Source organism: Pogona vitticeps, chromosome 4 (assembly GCF_051106095.1).
Source record: "Pogona vitticeps strain Pit_001003342236 chromosome 4, PviZW2.1, whole genome shotgun sequence".
Lineage (NCBI taxonomy): Eukaryota > Metazoa > Chordata > Lepidosauria > Squamata > Agamidae > Pogona > Pogona vitticeps.
This window is the reverse complement of record NC_135786.1, coordinates 71,077,518-71,102,000: the sequence shown is the minus strand read 5'-3', so window position 1 is coordinate 71,102,000 and position 24,483 is coordinate 71,077,518. Positions and strand designations below refer to the sequence as shown.

General features: G+C 40.9%; 1 long non-coding RNA gene across 1 annotated transcript in view; it reads right to left on the bottom strand.

Annotated features, from left to right (window-relative positions):
• Positions 1-24,209, bottom strand: part of LOC144589058 (uncharacterized) — a 52,254-nt gene extending 28,045 nt beyond the window's left edge. The window contains exon 1 of the long non-coding RNA XR_013544938.1: positions 17,884-24,209. This is a non-coding gene — a long non-coding RNA (uncharacterized LOC144589058). The remainder of the gene's footprint in view (positions 1-17,883) is intronic.
• Between the last annotated feature and the right edge of the window lie 274 nt (positions 24,210-24,483).

The following is a 24,483-nucleotide window of genomic DNA, read 5'->3' as shown; positions in this document are numbered from 1 at the left end:
TTTCCTCTGTGGCAGCATGACTTTTTGCAGGGAGAAAGTGACGCAGGGGACAAAGGGTTGGGGCCCTCTCCTCTAAGCAAGTGTCTGAGAACCAATTGAATAGGGTCTAACAAATTCCATTGAGAAGATCCCAACAGAAGCTCAACCTGCAGAATAAACAAGCTTGTGCACAGCTATGGACCCATGGGAATGAGAGCAGATCTGCCAGTGGTCTCGCCTCCTTGAAAACAACACATGGAATTCAGCTGGATAATCTCCAGTTCTCAAGCAGCAGCCTAATGAAAACTTTCCACTTGAGCTCATTCTACAATGGTATCACAGAAGATATGATTAAGTCATCAAATTTCATGCAGCTCTTTTGGGGTCAGAGTGATTTCTCTGAAAATGGAGAAGCCTGAAGTCCTGTTGGTGAGAAAAGGGCTTTTCTGTTAGACAATGGCAGAAGTTGAACCTTTTCCCTGGTAAACATCAGAAGCCAGTTTGAGAAAAGAATAGGCTAGCCATATATTCTACTTTGCAGAGAACATTTCCTCTGTTTCAGAGACGTCAGAAGTCTTCTAAGGCATATAATGTCTGAGAATCTAATTACTCCAAGTCCAGTTTAAAGATAAAGATCCAAAGCAGGGAAGAGAAAGAGCTTTAAAGTCTCCCATCAGCAGAAGCATCTGGAAAACTGACTGATCAGGAACCCAGTTCACCGGGGCAGAGTCCTTTCCCATTGTGGTGCAATATATTGTATTTCTATTTAAATTCCAGTAGTTAATTTCTAAACATACATATACATCTAAGCTAGCGTAGGCAAATGTTATGCAGTTCTGTCTTCCTTAGCTTCCCCTTGGTGATACTTCAGTGGCCGCAATATGATGAAGAGACATTTCATGCAAGTGTTATATCTGGGCTTTTTTGCAAGTTATTTAGGTGTTTATTTATTCAGCCTCTTTGATCATTCCATGTAATGAAATGTTCTCTGTTGAACAGCATTTGTCAGGTACAAAATCCATTTTTGCTTTAAGTAAGCACGCTGACATACAGTTGCAAAAAAAAAAAAAAAAAAAGCCTAAAATGTCCCGAAGGCTTAGATTGTTCCTTAGAATTTTTAAGTCCATTCCAAATTTTTATTTTATATTTTTATTAGAATATGAAGACTAAAGATGGGTTACAACCCAATGGAAAACATATCATTAACATCTGAAAGAATAACAAGAACCAGTCTTGAAAAGAAGTTTGCAAATTAGAGACCGATACAATATATAGAAATTCATTCCTCAATCAAAGCATGAAGGCGCTATGGGTTTTTTTCCCCTTAAACTTTCTCATATAAAAGAGAACTGAATGCAAGATTCCATAACCTTTTTCCAGACCCTGGTAGCTAAAGAGCACCAAACCAAGGGAAGTTTGTACCCTGTGGGAAAACATACACAGGATGTCCTCTGTCAGGGGTGGCTGGGTGGCTAGAACAATTGAATGGAATGCTTGCTTGTAAAATGCCAATTACAGGGTTACTGTCAATGAATAAGCAAGGGAATTAGTATTTCTTCCTGCCTGGATGGGTTTCTACACAGACTGCAGCATATCTTTCCAGATGGATGAGCCCCTAAAAGCCTAAGGCAAACCAAGCCATCCCACCAGTTAGATGCAGGATAAGATGCAGGCAAAGGATTCCAAGTCACAGCCTTTGTGAATGACAGCTGCAATAATGAAGTTTAAAGAGGGGGAAAGTAGGAGGACATTGGCTTTTGTAGAAAATTATTGCAGGTGGTCTAAAGTTTAAATCACCTGCATTTTAAGGGTCACGTTGCACAGATAACCTCTTTTTTAACTGCTACATTTCCTGAGAACAGCCCCAAGAGGGGGGAAAAAAAAGAATTACTGTAGAATCAAATTGTTCAAAGCAGAATGAAGTTGCCAATAAAGGACATTTGAGTATAGGCAAATATCTTTCTTTCCTAACACAACACTAACAACATTGCTGATAACCCTCTTTAATGTTATACACTACTATATAACTGCTATGTGCATATACTGTATGCCTCTCTTTTCTCCCTTTGATCTGTGCAGTTAATTCATTCAATGACTTCAGGTAGCTACTGTGAGAAACAATATGGCATGGTCCAAACGGAATGGCACCTCCATCCCATAATATCTCAGTACATTCCCCAGGCCACATATAGTGTGTGGTGGTGTTTGTGTCTTCCAAGCCACTGAAGTGTTCAGATGAAACAGACCCAATGTAGAATAAAGGGAACTGCTGTTGTGTAGTAGTTTTTACATTAGACAAGAAGTAGAGTGACTTTGGAACTCCACCATTCTCTCTCTCTCTCTCTCTCTCTCTCTCTCACACACACACACACACACACACACACACACACACACACACACACACACACAGAGAGAGAGAGAGAGAGAGAGAGAGAGAGAGAGAGAGTCTGGCTAGGTGATATGCCTGTCACATATGTAACAAGATTTCCTTCAATTGTGCACCTTGTATTTATTGTGCTTAATAATAATAAATGTTTTATTACAGTCGTTGACCAGCAAAAGTAAGGATTATTATTTAAATTAGGAGACATAAAATCAGTCTAAAACATCTATATACATATATATATATAAAACTACATACATCTTACTATGTAACAAGATTTCTTTCAACTGTGCACCTTGTATTTATTGTGCTTTATTTAGTGATTTGTTTTGGCAGGTTAACAGAGACTTCGTTTTCAGGCCTATCTATACAGACATATAGCTTGTAAATGGGGAAATAAATTAATCAGAGGAAACACACTTTTCTTTTAATGTCCAGATGGACCCTCACTGAAGAAAAGGACAGGATATACATGTAACTAACTAACTAACTAAATGAGAGCCAGTGTGGTGTAGTGGGGTAGAGTATTGGACTAGGATTCAGGAGACTTGGGTTCAAATCCCCAATTGGCCATGGAAACTCAATGAAGGGTGGCAATGGCAAAACACTCCATTAACATCTTACATATCATGAAAGCTTTATTGGGGGTCACATAAGTCAAAAGTGATACGATTGCATAGAACAAACAAATAAATAAATATCTTTTTTTTTTCTCTCCCCTACCTTTAAGACTGAAGTATCACATTTATACATTTCCTTGTATCTCAAACCATAAGACAGGGGCTTAATTGTGCCTGAATCCTATTCCCATGAGGAACAAGAAGTAAAATAACTTGGTGCTGGATCTGAGTCACTACTTCCACACAATTCCCATGGGTTTCTTGGACCCTTCTGACAACTGCAAGCATCTTCTCTCCCTGGATCACACTAACTCATCCCGAAAACAGTTTTGTCTTCCTTTTATGAACAGGTTAGCCCCAATATTACACAAGTTTTAGAGAATTTCTAAGTATCCACTTATTACATGTAGAAACACAGAAATGTGGTTTTTACCTAGTACAGTATTTGTTTCTACCCCATTTCCTGGCATAAAGCAGGGAAAACAGAACAGTCTACCACTACTTTTCTTCTTCATTTCTAAGCAGATGGCAGCTCATAAAGTTTTATCTTTGGATTTCCTGATGTGTGTCACAGCCCTCACGCTGTTTCAACAAAATTTTGTGTCTAATTTAATTTCCTTGTTTTTGTTTAGCCACAATAATGAAAAGGAAATCTTTTCATGAGGTTAGAACTACCCTCTTCTTGACTGGAAGCATAAGTTCATGGAGTTATCAGGGGTTAGCCGCAGAGTAGGCACTGAGGAAAAAAGAATCAAGAAAGGAGCATGGGAACCAAGGCTGATCAAGATTAGCTTTAAAATATATAATAGAGGAAAGGGACGATGGCTTAAGGGAGCTGTGTAAAAAATACAACCCGAAGACAAGAGCAGGAAATATTTCGTGAGTTATTTCAAAGATATTCGTGACACAATAGAGAAATTAGGATACAAAAACATAAGGAAGTTAAAGAATAGATGTCAGCTAATATAGTCAGAGGCTTGAACAGGAGAACAGATATCCACCATGTTTGTATGGAGAAACACAACAATCTTGCAGTGCAGCCTTTCTCTTATCCCTTGCAAATTGAAAGCATGGCTGGTTCATGGAACTCTGAGGAGAAATGAGATTCCAACATGGGGGACAATGGGGAAGAATACTCTACAATTTGATGCAAACTGGTCTCTATATAAAGTGTCCCCATCCCACACATTTCTAGCAGAACTATTCTTGTACAACCATCACAGGCAAGGCATGGTAGAAACTTCCTGGTCTCTAGGGATGAGCCAGACTCTGGTGAAGTTATAGTCTTCAAAGAGCCTTCCAGATCCAGGAAGGAGAACAGACACCCACCAAAGAAATCTCCCTCCCCCATATTTAGGCTGGGAAAGAGTTCTCTTTACCTTTGTTGGATGAAAGGGGTGGCAGCTTTACTACTGGGTAAGTAGAGTCCCCCAGCCTCTTGCAAAGAAGGTGCTGAGGGGAAAGCCTCTATACCTGGTATAGTACAGTGGTGCCTCGCAAGACGATGTTAATTCATTCCGCGAAAAACGCGGTTCCCCATTGGAATACATTGAAATTATTTAATGTGTTCCAATGGGGAAAATCATTGTCTTGCAAAAATCGTCCATAGAAACATCATCTTGCGAAGCGCAACAGCGATCACAAAAACCAGTCGTCTCGTGGATTAATCGTCCCATGAGGCAATCGCCTTGAGAGGCACCACTGTACTACATTTTACCCAAGGCTTAACTAGACTTAGGTAATGTAATAGTTTCCAGAAGAATAGCTGGGTTTGTTTAGCTTAACACATTTATTAAGATACAATCCTCCATGAACTACAGTTTGTGAAGTCTGGGAGCTATAGCTTTCCCAAGGACCTTCCATATGCCTTTGCACTCAGTAAAAGGGAGAAAAACATAGTACTGTATTTTTCTATGTATAAGAAGATACTTTTTCCTAAAATCTTTATACTGAAAATTGAGGGTTGTCTTATACGTTGAAGTAAGCTGAGGAGAGAACAAAAAGGCACATACCTTGCCTTGGCAAACAGGCTGCCTCCAATCATGAGGCTTTGCTTCATACAATCAGGAGACTTAGCTTCCTCCAATCACGAGCCTTATGTAACTGATGCCAGCTGATGCTGTACAAACCAATTAGAAAACATTTTGTTGGAGGTGGAGCCTGTAGGTAGTGCTCAGAATCAACAGGGACTGGTAATGTCCCAGCATTCTGAGCCCAGAGGCTGAATCCTCAAAGCTAAGTTTTCTTAATTTTGAGTTAGAAAAGTGGAGTGGGGTGGGATCTTATAGACAGAAAAATATGATATTTAATTTTTTAAAAAAGACTCTATGTGTTTGTTCTGAATTGTAATTTTATGCAGTAATCCATTTTTGGTGCTGTATGAGAACGCTGACTGGATAGCTCTTATTTATTTATTTATTTATTTATTTATTTATTTATTTATTTATTTATTTATTTATCTAGACATAGTCTATTCTGGGCGGCTCACAACATATACTAAAAACAATATAAAATATTTAACAGTTAATTTATAATAAATAGTTCCAGATGGCATTAATCAAAAGAGAAAGAAAAATAAGAGTCACTTAACTGACTGAAGGGGAGGCCTCCTTCAATAGCCAAGTTTTCAACTGGCTTTTGAAGATGCCCAGTGAGGGTGCCAGCCAAATTTCAGTAGGGAGTGTGTTCCACAGCCGAGGGGCCACCGCCGAGAAGGCCCACTTTCTTGTTTTTTCCTTCTGAGCCTCCCTCGGCGTCAGACCCCTCAGCCGTCCCTGCTGGCTATGTCGAGTGATTCGGGTAGATCTGGGTGGTAGAAGACGATCTGCCAGATATTGAAGTCCCAAACCGTTTAGGGCTTTATATGTAATCATTAACACTTTGAAGTCAACGCGAAAACGGACAGGCAACCAGTGCAGAGCAGCCAGAGTGGGGGAGATATGTTGGTGTTTTCTCACCCCACTAAGAAGCTTGGCTGCTGCATTCTGGACCATCTGAAGTTTCCACGTCAGCCTCAAAGGTAGTCCCACATAGAGTGCATTACAATGATCTAATCTCGAGATTACAAGCATGTGGACTAGACCCATTAATTATTGCAGTGGCCCATTCAGTTGTTACAGGCCTGGCTGCTAGGGTTAGCTAGCTGACTGTAAAGGCAGAGTCTGGGAGTTCATCCCCCCCCCCCCCGCCACCAGTGCCTTGCAGAAGAAGCAGGCTGTGTAACCTTGGGCAAGCTGCACAGACTCAGAGCAGCTCCAGAATAAGGGAATGGTAAACTGCTTCTGAGTATTCTTGTATCTAGGAAACCCTGGAAAGAATCACCATAAGTTGCAATTGACTTGAGGGCATGTAATCATCATTATTATTAGAAGCAGAAGAGGTTTATTTAATCATCAACAGTGTGCTCTTCTCTGTAGAAGTGTGGATAATGTTGTGTTTAAAATCCTGGCAAACAGGACAGTTACTCTTGGCTTCATGCTGACCAAACTCCAGCAGAAGGTGGACTGCCTTCGTAATTGAGTTCATTTCTCTGATTTACAGCTTCCTGGTTTGCAGGTTGTTAAAATACTTGTTAGAAAGTGGGGAGGTGGGAGTAGGAGGCCTTGGCTGGTCTGGAAAATGTTCCTCCATAATTATGCTGATGACTGAAAATCAACCTGAAAAGGCTTTAATTCACAGCAGCTTATACAATAAGGGAGATTTAGGGAGGGCTTTTATTCTCAACTCATATTTTTAATAAGTTTCATTCATCTTCATATCCTGTGCTGCAGGCCCCCAAAGCATGCGGGCTTATGTGACTAAATGGACTCTAATCCTATTCTCAGGATTTGATTCGTTTTCTGGAAACACTTTTCTTGGGCAAATAAATTCTTCGATCTGACAGCTTGTGTTGTGTTTATGTTTTAGATGTGATGTTTATGTGCACAATTAATGGAAAGTATAGTTCCTCTTCTTCCTGCCACAAGGGGGGGTGCACACGTCAAAGAAATGAAAGTTAGACACTGCATGTCAGTGTCCACTTTTATTTGCCACAGAGAAATGTGGCTAACTTTATGTGGGAACAGGAAAGAAAGAAAATATGTTTTTCATCCCATGAACAGCAGGGCTTTGGCAGTGACTTAGATATAGCATTGCCAACATTGGGACAGGATTTCTTAATGCTGATGTGTAATGCCAGCACTTTAAGCCCAGAATTTTTTTTATTTAATTTTTTTATTTTTTATTTATTCATTTAAAATAGAAACCCACAGGCTGCATGGGCAGAGGGTTTGGGGACTTGTAGTCTGAAATAAAATAAACATTTTCCATATCTGACTAAGTAAGATGTGCATGAGTAGGAAGGAGCCATTACAGTGGACCCTCGACTTACAGACGGCTCGACTTACAGACTTTTCGAATTACAGACTTCTCTGGCCACAAAATTTAGGTTCAACTTGCAGCCGGAGAATCGACCTACAGGAAAAAAAACCAAGAAAAAAACCAAAATGGAACAAAAACGGTCGGTTACGGATTAATCGGTTTTCAATGCATTGTAGGTCAATGGAGACTCAACCTACAGACTTTTCGATCTGCAGCCACCGTTCCAATACAGATTAATTCTGTAAGTAGAGTGTCCACTGTATAAGCTCAGGCTTGTATCCTCCCTGTCTCTCTTCCTCTGTGATCATTGTTTAGTTTTACCTTCACACTATCTTGTCTTATTGTTGTGCTGGAAAGAGAAATTGTGGTTGAAACAAACTCTGACCAGTTTCAGAAAAAATCATTGTTTTATGGAAATAGCCTGTTAAACTAACCACAATTTGTTATACACATGGCCATATGTAAAACAACAAGTAAAACTAAAATCTTCCAAAACTATGCTTGGTCTTGTATGATGAGGGGACCATCCATATAAAAAACCTAGCTGGGTTTGTTCCATTTCATGCACATAATGGTAACTCATGGTTTAATGGTGCTCAGGAACTGGGCCCAGCTGTAAAGCTACTGTCTACATTAGTTCACAATGCAAGTTTTCTTATTTATGCCACCAGTTGCACAATTCAGAATATACTGCATATTTATTTGATTCCTATGCAGTTTCACAATTCTAGATTTAATGAAGGCTTAAAAGAAGACTTAAAAAAAACTCTAGAGCTTGATGGTAAATGTCTGCTCTCTAACACAGATGCTAAATATTTGGTGGTTGGTGGAAAGAAGGTGTGAAATTCAGATTTTACTATTTCCTAAATATCTGCATCACTGACACTAGAAAGAATAACTCAGTCTCAGTTACTAAGGTCCAAAACCAGGCCTCAGGTTTTGGGTCTCAGGGAATGGGAAGCTGCCTATCTGGCAACCCTAGATTTTACAGTATTCTCATGGCTCCAGGTTTTGCCATTTAGACATGTTCAATGTATCCTTGTCTTTTTTGTTACCTTGGATGCACTAGAGGTGCTCCTGTGGCTGCTGAAATTCACAGTGAGATGCTGCTGATCTGGCAATCCCAGTCCACAACCAGCATATAAATAAGTATCATGGGCAGTATACTGTTGAGATGACGTATCACAGAAATGACTACAGTTATATGGTGATGTCTGGTTACAAAAAGGATACCGTAAATGGCCTCTCCTCATAGTTGCAACTGCTTCCATGCTGACTCTTGCATAGATGGCAATTTCAGTAAGATACTGGCCTGTGCCTTTCCAGAACAACAAGCAAAGCAACATGTTCCAGAATGTTTTTCCAATGATTTTAAAACATTTTAAAGTTACAAACCTCCTAACACCACCTCCTAGCTCTTCACTGAAAACTGTATTGTCCTCCATCCTTCTATGAGGAACATGTTTCACTCTATAACGCTAGCTGGATGTGCATGTTTTTTCCTTGGTTTTAAACTCTTGGGCTTCCTTACATTTTCTCTAATGTGGTCCGGTCCTTTCCACCCTTTTGACTAGCCCTGCACCTGGGATTGTAATGATGCATTGCAATAAGCTTCAAAGAGCCTTGCAGCTGATTGCTACCTAACACAACCACCTCCCTGTTAAATGCAAAGGTCAGCCACATAGAAGTTCATGCCAGCTTTTGGCTTGAAGCAGTTCCCAAAGATGGTTAGCTGGACCACATCACTGAAGAAAAGTTCACAGAGTGAACAACAATATTGTGTGGCAAGCACCGCACACAAGAAGTCTGTCATCTGCCCACAGGTTTGTTTCCACATCAAACCAGAGATCAGTATGTGTGCTTAAGAGCTATTTGTACATTAAATAGCTCCTAGCTTGTAGGTTTTAAAAAAACATACAAATAAAGCGGTCACACAGTTTACTAACAATAGCTATGTTAAGATGCTCAACTTACTCATGGGATGAAAGCTTAGCAAGACATATCACTGTAGGTATAAAGATGGCTCTCAACTGCAAACATTCACCTCCAATAAATGGAAATTGACAGAGGGAGGAAAAAGTTGCTTTTTGAACTACACCTCACAAAATACCCCAGCTAGCATGGTTTACCCTGATGTATGAGTAATCTAAGAACAGTCGGAAAAGGCTTTTATCTGTTACCAACATGTTGATGTTTGGGAACTATACATCTCAGGGCACTGTTAGATATTCTTTTAACATGAGACATATCTATTATGCTCTTGAAATCATGGAGGATGGGTGAAGTGCCAGGTAACTAGAGAAGGGCTAAGATTATCCCTCTCTTCCAAAAGGACAAAAAGGAGAAACCTGGGAACTACAGACCATCAATCCCAGGGAAAATTCTGGAGTAGGCTATAAAACAGTCACTCTGCAAGCACCTTGAAAATAATGCAAAAATCAACAGAAACCAGAAATCAACATGGATTTGTCAAGAGCAAATCCTGCCAGACTAATCTCACCTAGTTTTTTTATTGGTTAACCTCCTTGGCAGGCAATGGGAATGTTGTAGATATATCTTGACTTTAGCAAAGCTTTTGACAAAGTGCCCCATGATAATTCTGATTAGCAAGCTAACTGAATGTGGGCTCAATAGAACTGTCAGGTGGATACCCAATTGGTTACAGAATCGTACTCAAATAGATCTTATCAGTGGCTCCTTCTCAGCCTGGGAGGAGACAACAAGTGGTGTACCATAAGATTCAATCCTGTGTCTCATGCTCTTCAACATTTTATTAATGACTTGGATGAAGGGGTGTAGGGAATGCTTATCAAATTTGCGGATTATACAAGATTGGGTGAAATAGCTAATACCCTGGAGGACTGAAACAAAATCCAAAAAGATCTTGAAAGGCTAGACCACTGGGCTGAAAACAACAGAATGAAATGTAACAGGGTAAGTGCAAAGTTCTACACCTAAGAAAATGAAACCAAATGCACAATTACTTTGATTTGGATTTCTGCATTGAGTAGGTGGTTGGACTCAACAGCCTTAGAGACCATTCACAATTCTATTATTCTGATTCTATATTTGTTTACTGTAAGATGTGATCAGATGACTACAAAGGTATGTGCCTGATCATATTCGAAAGGGTTGCTTTAATGGAAGCAATCTCCCTTAAATCAGCACTTCCATCTGCCAGGGAATCATTCTAAACCAGTCCCAAAAAGTAGGACCCCAACAGCTGGACCAAGAAGGCTGGAGTGTGTTTCCCCGTGCATTGTGTTATCTCAAGGAACTAAATTGCATTAAACCACTCATAAGTGGTCCAAACTGTGAATTGTTTCACCATGTGATCACACCCTTAGTCACTACTTTTATTTCCCACTTTTCCCTCCTAAGAACTCCAAGCACCACACATAGGTCATCTTCCTGCACATTTTATCCATATAACAATCCTGTGAGGTAGACCAAGTTAAAGGAGAGTGATTGACTCAAAGCCACCCAGTTAATATAATGGCAAACTGTACAGATCTGATCTCATCCCCCCACCCACCCTTTGCAAACCATCCTTTTTCAGGCCAAGAATGTGACCCGAGACAAATTCAGAAGGATGTTGTTAGTGTGAGACACCACTTAGAAGCAATATGGGAGTTCATTCATTTCATCATAAAAGCTGTCTCCCCACCCGCAAGATTCCCAAATACTGCACCACTGAAATTTGGCAGCAAATATCGAGGCAACAAAATGGAGGTGGGCAAACTCAAGCATCTAGGGGCAGCACAGACCCCCCAGCCCCTCAAGAATATAATTAAATTCTATTTCAAAGCTAAAGTAATGATAGGTTTCAAGTTATTTTACTTGTACACCTAATGTTTTATATTTGTTTTCAAAAATTACTTCTAAAGGATGTTTTGAGGCATCAGAGAGGTATTCAAATGGGATTTTTTTTTCATTTTTATGCCTCTTTATCAATCCTAAGGAGGTGTCCGTGTCTGTGTGTCTGTGTTTAACAGTATCAGGAAGTAATAAAAATGTCACAAAAAGTACCACCAGATATTCTAATGAGTAATAACAATTAGTTGCTCTTCAATCACTGTAACAAGTTGCAGTGGGAACCAATTACTTTTTTAAAATAACCTTCCAAGCTCTGATTTAGCCATATGTTTATAATAAATACAAAGCCACAGAAAAATGGCATGCAAGCAGAATACATGCAGAGAAATATGTAGAAGTCTTTTCAATTGTCTACCATGGGAAGCTGCTGCAAAATGGATACATAGGTGGTGACAGAGTTACCTCAGCAGGTCCCATGGTTTGGCTGAACACCTAGAAATCTGAGCCCTTGTAATTAAAAGAGAGCCCTCTGGGTGATTGTTTTGCTCCAGAGAATAGCCGAGCTTCCTGCTTTCTGAATCTTTTTGGAAGTATTTTGGAAACAGATGTTCTTCCAGTATTTACAATTCAAATTTATAGCTGTTGTGAACAGCAGGAACTGTAAAGGTGCATTTAAAGAAGGGGGGAAGGGAATAAATAAATATATACATACATTTGCACCTGAATTTTTCTGAATCTCAAAGGCTGGGAATTGAATTTTGGGCAATTGTTCAAATTGGCACTTCATCCTTAAAATCACTTCACACATCCTTGCACACAATCTTTGCTGAGTGGAAGGCTAGTGTTTCAGTCTCAACTCTCAATTCCCTGCCTTGTGTTTCCAGCCAAACACTTTTAACTATTTTGTTCCAAAGACAGTCTGCAGAAACGGATGGGGGGGGGTGCTGAAGCACCATCTCTACTACCCACTCTTTACTAAACTTCACTAAACCGGAAATGCCTAGTAGTGGTACACTTAGGACTGGGACTCAAGGCTTCCACAGCCCAGCAGCCCGAAATGACCACCTAAAGAATGGTAGGCGATCAACATAAACCTGCCAGGACTAGTGCTATTCCTCTCATCGTGTCTTCTCTCTTTTTAATGTTTAAAAGAGTTAGTTGCCATATCTTGCAGGGGCAAGCCACTGCCTGAACAGTTTGGACTCAAACAAGGCAGCAATTAGTATAGCTTCTTGCACAGGCAAAGCCAGCACAGAAAAACTTCTTCGGGCCTCTAATGGTAATCCAACAAAAAAAGTGTGTCTTGGTTCTATAGATGGATTGGAAAAAGATTCCATCATGAAGCTAATTCAGATTTGATTTTATTTATTTTTTTGATGATATCATTTAAATGGTTTCATCCATCCTTCCTCACTGAAGCACTGTGGGAGTTGATCCTGGGCATATCATGCCAGACAGCAATTATTATAAAATATTTTAGTTTTCTTTTGTTTTCTTCCCTCCTTCCTTACTACTGCCAGCGATGGGGAGAGGTGCTTGTAAGATTTTTACCTGAGGTACCCATAGAGGAGTAGATGGGGATGTCCGCTGAATCCTAATAGTATTTACTACTTGAATGTATACAACTTTGTGCTGCAGTAGCACATGCTATGCATATGAATTATGATAACATGTCAGCCCATGAAGTATCATGGATAAGAATGTTGGGCTAGGCTTCTGGAAACCTGGGTTCAAACCACTCCTTAAATGTCTCACATACATTGAAAACACCACCAGGGTCACTGTAAACTAGAATAGATTTGTTAGCATACTTATATCAATACCATGCAGCTTCCCCTGCTCTGAAAAATTTATGTGGACACCCTTGGTCTTTTGTTGTTGTTGTTGTTGTTGTTTAGTCGTTAAGTCATGTCTGACTCTTTGTGACCCCATGGACCAGAGCACGCCAGGCCCTCCTGTCTTCCACTGCCTCCCGAAGTGGAAGACAGGAGGTCTTAGGCAAGGTAATGTAGCAGTACATTTTGAAGTGCAGTCACTCATCATGGCAACCACATCCCCAAAGATTATTTTTAAAAATTCAGGCAGCCATGTTGATGCATATCAACCAACCAATTGTGGCAGTTGTCTTTTTCCCAGGAGCTGGCCTTGTGCAATGGGTCTTAACTATTTCTTCCAAATAGTTTGGTTACAACAGGCGTAGATCTCAGCAATATGTTGTTCCTCGAGAAATACCACTCTTATCTATTGTGAGGACTGAAGATGAATTTTGACAGAATTCAAAAAGCTGCAGGCTGGGGGGGGGGGGGGGACATATGATGTCATTGTATCACCCAATCAAAACAGCCCTGGCTCTCCAGCCCTGTCAACTGCAGCTCCACTATACTGCAGCTCAGGTGCCAAAATAGTGTGGTAGCTGAGGAAAAGTGCGTACTTGCTTTGAGCAAAGCACACTTAGTATTTTGCCTCAGACAGAGTTTCTAAAGCAAGGGAAACACCACGGAGAACACTTCCCTAAACAAGAGAAACTAGCCTTTCCTAGAGATCCATGTGTGAGAAAATAAAAATAAATCAAAATCTTTTTCTCCCATTTCTGCCGAACTTTGCAGAAAGGGACAGATGGAAACAGTAATAGGACCCCTGCCCAAGTCTAGCACTACTGAACACGTCTGCTAGTTTTTGCCAGAGACTTGGAGAGCTTTGCTAGCAATGATTTTTCTTTCCCTCGTAGTACTTTGGATCCCGTTTATGATGTTTGGCATATTGAAATTACTACATGTGTTTCATGTTGTGAATAGTGATGATGGTCTAATGGACACCACAAATGATCTAGTGGCCTACTGTTTAAATTAGACCTACAAATCTCTATTTAATCTCCTTGATCAAGAATAACTATGTCTAGCCTTTGGGATGAGAGTCTCTCAACTCCTCCACAGCAATTAAAGCAGCTGAAGGCAAGGGAGCCTGAGGGGGTGGAAGTGAGAGTGGATGAAAAAATCAATTAAAGTGCTTTAAGCAGTTAAATTTTCACCATAAAGTGATCAGTTTTGCTTAAAATGACAAAGAACTTGGTTTGCATAGACATTCACTAAGGATCAATCAGCTCAGCGCTGCTTAAATGCTATCTAACTTTGAAACAGTTTATAATAGAATAGTCTGCTACAGTTGAAGTTCACACCTGGGAGAGGCAAAGCAAGGAAATTATCTCTGAAAATTAATCTCAAGAAAGTCCTGGAAATTAATCTGCAGAAATGGCTTTTGTCCTTTAGAGGGGGAAACAGGTTCTTAATCTCAAAGTACAAGCTTTCAAATGTCAATTATCCTGAGTTAATTAAACTGCAGAGGGCCAGTGCTCTTTTTACTTAGACTGCAGCTGCTTTAGAGTTAAACCAGCTGGTATCAGATCAGATTATGAAAGAGTGAGTTCATGTAGGTCTTGCTGACTCAAGAAAGAAGTCTTCTCAAGCTAGAATAGGTGGGCTTTTTTTAAAGTTAGAAGCATTCATCTTTAATGTTGTAGATGTCTCCAAAGAAGTGAATAAAAGGCCAAACCAGATGATGGCTGACAATCAGACTCAACAGTTAATGGCCAAGTTCTGTTAGATTCTGGTTTCTTGATGACTAGCTACTCCTGTTTGCCAGTGATACTTACATGCAACAAGAGTGATTTGTCTAGTCCTACGATCCATGGCTTCCATGTTATCCATTCATGGCCTTTTCAGCATGGTAACCAAACACAACCATAGCTGGTTTCCTAGGCAGGAACCACATGTTTCCAATATGCTATAGTAAGCCTTTTGCTCTGGATTATCGGAAAACAGGTGTGAAATAGCATGTTTCACATGCCTGGCTTTAATGAGAATCCCCACATTAAAGCAGGACATAGGGCAGTCCCTGGCCTACAGGCTGGTCAGCATCATGAGGCTTCCCACCACTACTTACAGCAGCAAGACTAGGGCAGTCTCATCCACTTGTCATTCAAGAAAAAAGGAGCTATTAGAACTTCTCTGCCCCCAATACAAGCAACATTACCAGTCAGCACTGGCTGGGCAGCAACACAGTTCTTTCCTGTGGAGCAGCTCCAGCAGCTGCATTTTTGCACATGTCAAACCCCAGTGTGGCACTGGAAGTCCTAGGTAAAGGTAAAGGTTCCCCTTGACATTTAGTCCAGTCGTGTCCAACTCTAGGGCACAGTGGTCATCCCCATCTCCAAGCGATTAGAGCCAGTCTTTGTCTGAAGACAGTTTCCATGGTCATGTGGCCAGTGCCACCATATTTATCTACTCACATTTATATGCTTTCGAACTGCTAGGCTGGCAGGAACTGGGACAAGCGACGGGAGCTCACTCCGTTGCGTGGATTCGATCTTACGACTGCTAGTCTTCTGACCCTGCAGCACAGAGGCTTCTGCAGTTTAACCCGCAGCACCACCACGTCCCTACTGAAAGTCCTGGTGCAGTTTTAAAAAATGACACCAATGCAGACTTTTAAAAACAACACCAGGGCTTGAGTCAGTTCCCTGAAAGTGTGGCTGCAGCCCTCCTTGTTTCCTACAACAAGCCAGAGGAATGCTGGATGGTTTATTTTAGGGTAATTTCTGTAGTTGGCCATTGGAGAGGCACATCAGAGAGCCAGCTGCTGCTGGATTCAATCATGATGTTGAATCAAGAGTAAGCAAAGTGAATCCAGCACAGGAGAGGGAGCTTAATCTTCTCTCTTGTACTGTCTTCCTGCCTAATATTCCCTCCAAGAGCAAAGCGCCTTTCTGGGGAAGAAGTGCACACTGAGGATAGTTTTTGCAGGAAAATTATGGGATCAGCTGTAGACCAGATCAGGAACATCCTGTGCCATCCCCCGATGCCATGACAGCTATATAAAAAGAGACAGCAGGTGATAACATATTTATAACCTACATCCAATACCATAAAAAGAAACACAAGAGCTCATAACTGGAAGAAATCCATTAGTCTTTAGGGTGTCACAACCTTTCTGTTTTTATTTTTGAATTGCTTTTGTTACTAGATGTTTTACTGTGCCAAGTCAAATCAACTGTATCTGAGACAATAAAATGCCACCGAAACAAATCTGTGGGTAGTGTCAAAAGAAGGGCCTGTAAGTTTGGTCTTTTTTATTGGTTTTTGCCTCAGAAACCCAAAAGGAGACATAAGATAGAGATAGAGACAGAAACAAACACATAAGAGTGTCTGACAAATAGAAGTAGATCAATACAAAAAACAAAAAAAACCAAAATGTTTCTGTTTCTTAGGTTTCTCATAAGTATATGTCTTTAGTGGTTAACTGCATCCTTCAGAGATTCAGAAAAATCCTGAAGTGCTGTTCAGCTCTCTCTCTGTCTCTCTCTCACTCTGTCTCTCTCTGTGTCTCTGTCTCTCTCTCTCTCTCCAGCAACATATTGCACTGCTTAGGACCAAAAAGCATCTCAGTGGGAAACCACAATAGTTTCCATGGATTTTATTTATGTCTGTCCACAAAGTATCTTTGTTTACAAGGGTAAAACATATACAACTTTATAAAAGGGGCGTAAAGGGGAGATGGGCTTAGCACTCTTTTTGGTCAACAACTCCTACAGCTGTAGTAGCAAGGTTGCTTTCTCATTTATATTTTAGAGGGGAGGAAAGGGGGGGAAAACACCATCTCTACCATATTTCTTTTGGGGAGACAACATGGAAACTTAAGATGGGACATTTTCATCATTCAGTTATACACTTTGCGGAGTCATTGTACTGGACAGTCAGGCAGGTGAGTAATTAGATCTGGCAGCTTGTTGCATGCTATTCTGAGCTATAAATCTGGTTAATCAAAGAGGTAATTTAATGAGAATTCCACTTCGGCAAAGGAGGATGGCAGGATTGTGCGTTCAAATCTTCTTGATGGAAAGAGAAAGCATGAATCATATGTCAGTCCCAGGAAACCTTCATTGTATAAATGTAAATTTAAATCCCCCTCCCCCCCTTTTAAAGAAGATTTCTTATTATGGCCCTTTGAAATAAACAAACAAATAAACAAACAAAGAACATAACAGTGCCATTCTTCACAAAACCACCAGGAGGGTAAGGACAAGATTTTCCAGGAAGTGGAAAATCTAGGGATAGGCAGCTGAAATATATCAACTCCGGATTCTTCCAGAGGAAGCATTTGTAACCCATTAAGTACTGAACTTAACAGAAATTCCCCCAACATTCAGCTGATGCTTGCAAGCTCTGTGCCAAGTTGCTAACAAGAGCTTAAACAATACCTTGAAGATGCTGGACTGTTTGAAGATGGTAGATAGGAAGGAGGGCAATGAATCACTGCCTCACTCTCTTTGCCTTCTCACTTTGAAAATGTGGCTTTTGCCTTATTCAAGGCACAGCCACTGCGCCCTCTTCTTCCCCTGCCGGAGGCCACCTGCTCCAGCTGTTATACTTAGTGCTCAAAAAGCTGAACGGTACATTTATGCCAGTAAATCCTGTGCTCTTTCAAGTGGCAAAAAGAGGGTTGAAGGTGTACAAATGCTGCATCTGCAAGATTTCACAGTTCAACAAGACTGGGAGTTAATCCAAGCACCTTCCAAAATGAGGCCAGGAGATGGAGATCTGTCACCAAGGAAGACTTAGTGGTGGCTGTTTGAAGGAGGAGGATGAGAGGGGAGAAAAGCTGTTGGGGGAGGAGATAGTCTAGGAAGCAGACAAGGTTGGACAGATATAATAAAGTCAAATAGAAGATTACCTGGGTCCATAGCAGTATTAGGTCCTAGGGCTCTTGTTGACCATAAAATAGGATGCAGGCTCTACACCAGTCTGCCACAATTCTGATGGCTGGAGGTAGCTGCGAAAATAGCAGTTCCCTAATCTTTTTTTCATTAGGAAGGACTTCCAGTCCATGAACCCAAGTTCATGGATTTCAGGCTGGCTGGCAAACATACAGAGTTTCTGTTTAAACCCAGCCATAAACACAAAATCCTAGGGGGTGGAGGTGGAAATGCCCTATAAATTTTTAATCTCAATCTTATTTATTGAATAACAAACTATTGCAAATAAAAATGGCTCCATTCTTTTACTGTTCAGATTTAAATATTTATTCCCAGAAGCCCAACCACAGTATTGTGTAGTGAAGTTAAACAAAGCTTCACCAGTCTTTACCGAAAGAAGCGGCAGCACAAACAAAAAATTATAACTTCCAAATCAAGTTACAGACTGACACCAGATCGGATAAGACCTTGTGATGTTGTCCAGCACTCAATACCTTCTGATCTTCTTTCTTTGTGTTATAATTATCAAGCAGACCCAAGTCTTCGAATAAAACATGTTTATCGTCTAACAAGTTAACTGTCTCTGTATTGTTCATTTCTTCTGTTTTAGGTTTTATCAACAAATCATAGGACAACATTTTAATACCAAGAGTGCTCCACTTTTAAATAAAGAGGTGAGAAACCCATATCTCCTTGATCCCAATTCGGATCATAGCCTGTTACATCAGTTGTGTTATTCATGTATATCAAGGTTGTGGGTAGTAAACACATCCTGCCTGGTCTTCCCAGACCTTTTTGCCTTGATTCACTCTCTCTGTGGGGGCCGAAGGGGGCTGGTCCCACAATATCTCCCAAGAATTTCGACACCTTTCTGGCTTTCCCACCTCTGTCTCTCTCTTTCCACCCATTCTTTTCTCTGTTTCCTTTCCTCCTTCTCTCCTCAGTATGGAGACTTTCTATATGTCTTTCTTCTCCACTCTCTTTCAGCGTATTTCCTGGTACCTTGAACTCTACCCAGTCTCCAGTCCAAGGATCGTCCTCCACCAATACCACTAAATCACTCTCCTCCTTTTCTTTACTCCTCCGCCCAGCATGTTTCTGCCCCTTCCCCCAACACACTCTTCCTTCTTTTCTTCTTTTCCCAACTCAACATCACCCCCTGGTATCTCTGTTCCCAACTGTAACTGTCCCACTCCTTTTATAAGGGAAGCTAACTCTTCTTCTCTCTTTTGACAAGGAGCGACAGATGGTTCACTCTGCGTAACACTTTTGTTGCTACCCTCAGTCTCACAGACCTTCACTAGGCAGTCTGCACTTGTTCTGTGCCACATTTGGGTAAGTCCTTTAAGAGTTATACTTGTTTGAAAATAGATCTAGTTCCTTTCAGAAGCACTCTTTCACTGCCAGCACTATATTCTGTACAGGATATGAACCTTTCTTGCACAAAAAAGAAAACACCCATTACAAATGGGGAGAACAGCTCAAACAAAATTAGAACTTTTGAACCATTTGTCAAATCTAGACCAAATATGGCAGAGCATTGTTAAATCATTTTGGCTTACTAACTGTCAGTGGAGAGTTCTGACTAAACTACAGTACTTGCATATACCTGGAAAATCACTTTCCAAAAAGACACTTTGGGGTATATAGTCTCGATTACAAAAATGAGGTATTGTATGACTTCTGTTTCCAATTATAGCTGATAAGCTCTTTTCGTGAGGTAATGTTTTTCTTTTCTGGTTTTATCTTCTGGCAGATGAGGCAGCAAATGATACAGCATGGGTAGAAATGCTTGGAAAAAACATCACCTACAAGCTGTTTGAAGTTAACATGATCATTCATCGCTCAGTCCTTTTGGACAACTTGACCAGCACAGTAGCTCTCTCCCTTTGCGACACCACAAAGGCCCCTGACCCTAGTGTGCTAAACTATTTATCTCTCACTCTTCAAGGGGCAGATGGAGTTTATAGTGGTTTGCTCAAAGCCCAGGAAATGTTCGATGAAATGTTTTTCTTGTATCAGACTATGAAAGCCAAAGGTCATGGTCACAGAATTACTGAACTGTAAGACTCTAAGAAGCCATCTAATCCATATCCACATGGACATAATGTTTAAAATATCCTTAGCAAATGTCTTATCTTATGACAAGCCCACACAGGAAATGGCTATGTTCTAAGTTCATCACTTTAGTCTAACATGGTGGGCTAGCTTGCATCACTGTATTTCTTTGTGTGATCGTATATGCTAGTGTGCAGCCATAAGAAAAAACAGCCAGTGTAAATGGTGAACTAGCAGCCCTCAACTACTGCTGGGTAAAATTTGTTCACATTTGTTTAGTTTACAGTAGCCTTGCACTGCGATGTGTCTTGTTTAAAACCGTTACATGACATCTAATCACATCTTACTGTAGCTCTAATAGGGGTTTCAAGATATGTGAGATGTAAAAGGACTTGTTTGATCTTCAGTGAGTTCCTATGGACAAGTCGGAATTTGAATAAAGGTCTCCCGAGTCCTAATCCATCAGCCTATCCACATTGGCTCTCTTGAAGCAGTATTTAATGGCTGTATTTCAAGTAATCGCAAAAAAGAGTGAAAGGGGAGAAGTCTATCAGAATAAGATGGGATTTAAAAGGGAGGGAGGAATTGTGGTGGAACACTCATGAAATGGATGAAGGGGATTATACAAACCTGGAGTCTACTCGCAAATCAACGGAACTTTCACCAAAGGCCCAAATCTAATAGTTGATCTCAACTAAGAGATGGGGGCTTTCAGAATTTGAAGACTTTCGGTGACATAATTTGGACAAAACACCCTCAGACAGAATTATAGGATGGAAGCTCCCAGAAGGAGTTAGAGCAGTCCTCTCTACCTCCGTGCTGTTTCTAGGTTGCTGTTGCCACTTCAGATGGAAAGAACAGTATGAAAAGGGACCTACTGCACTGTAGCTGTCCCGTTGATCTCTGCGGTTGGCAAAGGTCAATGGGAGAGGTAGTTCCCTTGGAGGCTGCCTCTATACAGTATCACGGATGCCAGGACCCACTGTCCCATGGACCTTTGTGTGTCGCAGCCTGTTAGAATGGAGTGCATACTCGTATCGCACTGAATGCAAACAGGCTTTCCTTTGTGTTTTGTTGAACATGCAAACAGTGGGGCAAGAAGTGTGCGGGCCCCAGATAATGGCTCCAGCACTAGACTTTATATTCTTAAATGGTCACTGAGTTTCTAGCAGCCTCGGGGTAAGGAAAAATTGAATTCTTGTGAATAGAACATCCTCGTGCCCCAAAATCAAAGAATACTGTAACAGATTCCACTCAATCTTTCTTTTAATCGATAAATAGAATTTTAGATGAGTGGTTTCCAAACTTGTGGATCCAGGTATTGTTGGGCTACAACTCTATAAAAAATAGGCTTCGGCCATTTTGGTTGAAGCTTCTGGGAAAGGTGGTACAAGAACATGTGGGGTTCTACATTTGGATTTACAGTAGATTATTAATATGCTGGTTAAAACTTGTAGCTTCACTCATGTCATTGCAGTTGGTTTGTGCTTAAGCCCATCTTATACCATGAAGGTAATTCTACATTGGCTCAAACCTTCATTTACTTTTAGGTCTCTCTTCAGTTATCCATTTGAATGGCACCTACTCACATGGCACAAAATAGCACGCAGAAGGTCCTATTATGAAAATAAAGATCCGACTACTCTGCATGTTTCCTTCTTCCCAAAAATAGTTAATGTATGCTGTATGAATACAAGACAAGGGTGACCAAACTTTGTTTGATTATGAGTTGGAATGGAATTACCGTGCAGTGAATGTTTTGCATATTTTAATTGCAAGTATTTCATTTTATGGACTCAGAAATATTTATTTGGCAAATTTCCCAAATGAAAATGTTTATTCAGCAAATTTATTGGCTTCTCTTCAGCAAAGGAAGCCTAGGTGTGGGAGTATGGAGAACAATGCAGATGAATGTCTTATGATGATTCATTATAATTTCTCCTCTCTCTCTCTCTCTCTCTCTCTTATCATTGATACAATCAACACTGCATCTGAAGGTAAGCCAAATCTGTTTCCTATGGACTGCAAATGTTTAAAAGGTACTTACAATTCATAAAGAGGAGCAACAACAAAATGTAATGGTTTATATCTAAAGGTTTGGTTTCTCTATCTCAAGGCTTGCAAAAACTCCATTTTTACTGTTGTGCGAGTGTCAAATCCAATACTTTGATTCTACTTACGCAACACCTTGCACAACCAGTGCATCATAGTGTTGCACAATTCATTTTTCCATCTGAGGGTTGGAAACCCCACCAATCCACTCTGTGCCCCAACTCAGTCTTTCTCTGGGTCTACGGCATTTTTATGTATCTTAAGTATTCTGGAAAAATCTGTATTCTCCAGAAAAAATGGATCAAATCCTCAATGACTCCTGTTATAGCACATGATGTCAAGCCCTATAAAATGGTTCCTGATCTGTTCTTTTCTACTATGGTTTGTTAGTTTACACTACAGTTTCAGGTGGCACAGGACTGTCTCCTCTTTTTTGCTCATTGTCTGCCTGCCCCATCCTCCCATCCCATTCGCCACTCCCTTGCTCTTCCCTTGATCACCCTATACATCTGCCCCACTGCTGTGTCGTAATTTTTTTATATATCCTTTGTGCTTCTGTTCACATATGTGGAACTGTTGGACAGTTCAGATGTTTAGGTATCTGACTATGAAGGAAGAGTTTGGGCATTTGGTTCCCCACCGTGCCTCCTTGAGCTGGACTCAATGATCCATAAGGTCCCTTCCAGCTCAGCAGTTCTAAGACAGTATTTGCCATTCCTTTTTTAAAAACCAGTAATTAAAATCAGATGTCTGAAAGCTGGGGTGGGAGCAGAGTATGATGTTCATGTTATGTGATGTTGCACCTAGCCTTTGACATGCCCACACTAACAGGACACACATCCACCCACATCAGATTAAAAGAAAGGGGGTAAATGCTGAAACTTGGGCATGTGTTACAAAACAGAGCTATGCCTGTTGGCAGCTAAAAATAATAATCATGTGCTCTCATGTCAAATTTTATTCACAGCAACCTTTTTCAGGGTTTCCTAGATAGAGAGTACTCAGAAGTTGTTTACCATTCTCTTCTTCGGGGGGGGGGGGTGCCTTGGGACTGTGCAGCTTGCCCAAGACCACAAAGACTGGCTGTTCTCACAAGCAGTGCAGTGCTCCAAAGAGTGCCACAGATGTTCATGTTTGATACCCAGCAGCAGCAGCTCTAGCAAATCTGAGATAACAAAAAAGACAAGCACATCTTTCTGACCATGTCTAAAATGTATTTCCTGAAGTCATGAGAAAGAATTCAAAAGCTAGGGTTGCTATTCTTTGAGATTTCAGGGTTAAAGTCAAGACTTGAAGAATGAACTGCAAAACATGAGTCTCAATGAGAAATCTAAAGCAGACTTCACATGTGAAGGGTATGATTCAGATTATGTCTTGGTTTGGGACTGTAACCCTGTAAAGCATACAATCTGTGTCACTCCTTTAAGAGGTCTGCAGTCTTCTGGGAGATGATGAGATCTCCAAAAGGTGTCTTTTCCAAAGGTTATTGCAAGACCCTGTAATCATAAACACCTCTGGTTGTACGAAAGCAGGCAGTGTGTTCCTGTGTCACGAAACTAAAAACAATGCTTTAGTGTCTATTGGAAGAAGAGAGTCAGGCCAGAGCAATATCCACCACCTGGTTTTCCAAGAGCTGTTGGGAAATTGCCATGGGAAACTTGCAGGAAGGGTGCTTAGCCAAGCCTGGAGTGTGGGGAAGGGAAGCCAAAGCCATGCTCTTTTCCATGTTGCCCAAACGGTGCATGGGAACTTAATTACACAGAGTTCCTCGGAGTCTATGATTTGGATGCTGTGCAGAGATGACTGCTGTTTGACTCAAACAAGAGCACGATTTCCCACTTGAGCCAGCTGATTTTGTCCAGGCAGCTGCGTATGGACTGTCACAACAAAACATTCTATAGAATAATCTTAGGCTTTATCCCTCATGGAGAAAAATTTTAACTCTGCAGTAATCTAACAAAATTACTGTAGCTGAAGGGAAGGAGAATCTGTAAAACTCCATATTATTTCTAAAACTGTATGGTGGCTACAACTGTCCTAGACAACACAAAGTCTTCTCTAAAAGATGGTTTTGAAAGCCCTTCCTTTTTTTTATCAGAGTGCTATTTTCTATATAAAGGCATCCTCTATAGAGATGGGCATAAAGCATTTTGTCACACTTTGTACAAAGTGTGCTAGTGCCACGCAGGCCCATCTCCCACCCACCCTCAGCTGGCTGACCCACTCACCATTCTTCACATGCTGCCGGGGATCTCCTTCTCCAGCAGCACATTAGTCCGGGCAAGAGCTCACGCAGCCCTCCCGCACCTCTTCAGGCGGCTGACCTCTCATTGTCTGTGCAGAGAGAATCCCCATCTCACCTTCAGCTTCGGCTGCCTCATTGACAGAGAAGGAGGTCCCCAGTGGCATGAAGAATGGTGAGTGGGTCAGCCAGCTGGGGAGGTGGAGAAATGGGCCCCTGTGGTGTG